Raw genomic sequence first — 3,382 nt, forward strand, 5'->3', positions numbered from 1 at the left:
TAAGGGGAGAGGGGGAGAGAAAAGGGAGAAGGGGAAGATAGGGGGAACTTGGGGAAAAAGGATGATTGGGATAAAGGAAGGTTGGATAGGGGAGCATGGAAGCACAATTTTTAGTTAAGGGAGCCACCTTAGGGTTGGCAAGAGACTTGAATCTAGAGTGGCTCCCAGGAGCCCAAGGCGAATGTTTTTTCTTATATGTAGATTCTAGCTCCATATTTTTACACATGTGTGTTTTTGTAAGAATGAGTGAGGTGTAAGCCATGAAACTAGAAAGAAGCCAATAAGAAGGAAAAAAGCAGTTTGTGTGTGTGTCTGTGTGTATGTGTGTTTAATATAATGTACGTGTATGTGCACATACTTGCCTGTGTATGCTCATATGGAGACCAGAGCTCTCATCTAGGTATTTCTGCTGTTCTCTACCTTAATTTTTCTTGAGATGGAGTCTCTCGATTACCTGAAGCACACTATGCTGACTTAGACTGGCTACCCAACAAGACCAGAAAATTTGCGTGCCTCTGTTCCTAAACACTGTGCTTATAGATTCTCATGACTATGTCGGATTTTTATGTGAATAATGAGATGGGAACTGTGGTTTTGCTATACACCAAGTATGTAAACCACTGAGTCATCTACCTAACTAGCCCTCCAAAATGAAAACAAAAACCAACAGCTTCTCTTAAGGAAGGAGGGAAGTACAACACACATGACATGAAACGGTAACTCCTGGAAGAGAAGGATACAAGGGACAAGAGGACAGGATGCAGTGGTGGAGAGAAAAATCAGTCAAAGCAAGTATGAGGAATAGGTTATCTTGAATGCTGACTATAATGAAGTGAAAGTCAATGAAAGGAGCGCATTGAATACCATTCAAATGTGTCATTGAAGTTATGAAGAAACGGTTAAAGATTTGACCAACGTCACTATACTAACTTTTCTGTGACTAGCATAAAAGCTTACTTCAAATTTTATATGGTAAAATGACCTAAATATGTTCTCTTATACTATGGCTGTCAAAAGTCTGATGTTAGTGAGCTAAAATCAGGTGCCAGTAGTGCCCCAGTCCTCCCAGAAGCTTTGTAAAAGAATCCATTCCTTGGTGCTTCCCACTATGTAGAAGCTGCCCACATTCCTTAGCTCCTGATTTCTTTCACCTGTTTTCAACCTCAGTAATGTAATATGTTCAAATCTTCCTCTAACTCTTACCTTCTCCTACCTTTACTCTTAAATCAATCCTTATGATTACATTGAGTCCATCAGAAACAGTAATGATTATCTCCCTATTTTAAGTGCAGATAACAATCAGCCTTAATTCTGTCTTTTACCTTAATTCTTCTTTATGTTACATATAATTCTAAGAATCTGTGTGCAAACATCTTTGGAGGAAATTCCGTTATCTGACCCATTAGTCATACAACAAGTAAATAAGACTTAGGACTAGAATCTCGGTACAGTATATTCCTTCAACTATTTACATGCCTGTATTAGTTACTTATGTCATTTCTGCAACAAAATACCTGGAAAAAACACCTTAAGAAAGGAAAGGTCTACTTGGGCTCATAGGTCAAGGGTGCAGTCCATCACAGCAAGGAAGGCATGGCATATAATCACATCAGATCTACAGCCAAAAAGCAGAGGATGCTGGTGCTCAACTTACTTTCCCTTGTTCATTCTTTCCATAATGCCAGCCCATAGAAGAATGATGCCCACAGTTAAGGTAATGCCCAGAGGCTTGTCTCCTGGAAGTATCTAGATCCTTTCAGATTGACAGAATTAACTCTCAAGGTACCCTAGATTTCTGAGTGGCAATATTTTTGAGAAAAGAGGAAACTGGGAACTTGAACCAAAGAGTACTTCAGTGAGAAGAGTCTTTATGGCTGAACATAAGTTGCCAGAATCTCACGAGTATAGCATTTCTGAAAAGCTGGCAAGTCAAAACACCACCACCATTTTTTTTTTTTTAGGTAAAGTGAAATTCTATCTTGGCCCTTTGGAAAAAATAGAAGTCTGCCTGTGGCCCAAAAAGCAATCAACCAGTGGGACTATGAGAATTTGTTTTGACATTTTGTCTCTGACATTTATCAAGATTGTCCTAAGAATGTGGGATTTTGTTTTTCTCTCTGGCTAGCTCAGAACCTCAAGATGCTCTAGGCTGATACTTAGAGTTTCTGATTTGATTTTTTTTTCTCAAGGCCAATTTTTGTTTATTTGTCTGCTTTTTAAAAATTTAACAAACTTTTTAGTGAAACATTGTATGAATAATGTATAGGTAAATTAATATTTAAAAATCTTTAAAATGTGCATACTTCACAACCACATTACCTGCAGTCTAGTAGTCACCAAATGGTTTCTTTTCCTGGTCTCTATTGCCATGTATTATTTTAAGCTATTTTGAACTCTTATAAAGGAATAAAATAATGTATTTTTGTGGTTGGTTTAGTTTACTCAGTGTGTTTATCAGAGTCGGTGGCAGTTTCATTTGAATATATACGTTTGCTATATACAAATATATTTCAATTATTAAATAATTGGTTAGTATGTATGTGTTTAACAATGAATTTATTTTATTCTTCTTGAATATTACCTGAAAAACTTCCCATTTGGGCCATTACTAATAATTCATGGATAAACAATATTACATTATTGGCACATGTAGCACTAGCTGTCCAGGTGCCAGCTATGTAAACCAGACCAACCTCAGACTCACAAAGATCTGCCTGCCTCTTCCTCCCAAATATCAGTATCCCACCACCATTCCCACCCAATCTTGTCTTTGGAAATAATATTATGTAAATATGCAATGTTTTTATTATAACTTCTTGATTCTCAAGAATTTCGTATAGGTATAAAATGAAGTATGGTCATATTCACCTCTCATTTCTCTTTTCCTACTTCAACCATATGCTCTGCAAACTACCTCCTCCTAACTTCATGTCTTCGTTGTTAACCCACTAAACCTAACTAGTAACACCCAGATGTACATGAGTTTGAGTCCATCTGCTAGAATATGGGAAACGTCTGAGTGGGAACACACTGAAAAAAGAATGAGTATCTCTCCTCCAGAAGCAATATTCAGTAAGGAGTAGGGCAAGACGAACATGTCTACCATCTCTGCAGGACTTTTGGCTTGATCTTATGTCAATTTGAGCTGATAACCCTAGCTATACTACTATAAATTCATGAATACGATAACCTTGTCATGTCCAGAACATAGCATTCCACAGCACTCTTCCTCATTGTCTGGCTCATAATCTTTCTGCTCTCTCTTTCATGAGGTTCTCGGTTCTCCCCCCGCCCCCCGCGCTCTCTCTCTCTCTTTCTCTTTCTCTCTCTCTCTCTCTCTCTCTCTCTCTCTCTCTCTCTCTCTCTCTCTCTCTCTCTCTCT

General features: G+C 38.1%; 1 protein-coding gene across 1 annotated transcript in view; it reads left to right on the forward strand.

Annotated features, from left to right (window-relative positions):
- Positions 1–3,382, forward strand: part of Vsig4 (V-set and immunoglobulin domain containing 4) — a 23,670-nt gene that overhangs the window by 16,619 nt on the left and 3,669 nt on the right. The window lies entirely within an intron of this gene.

This window comes from Microtus ochrogaster, chromosome X (assembly GCF_000317375.1).
Source record: "Microtus ochrogaster isolate Prairie Vole_2 chromosome X, MicOch1.0, whole genome shotgun sequence".
NCBI classification, from domain to species: Eukaryota; Metazoa; Chordata; class Mammalia; order Rodentia; family Cricetidae; genus Microtus; species Microtus ochrogaster.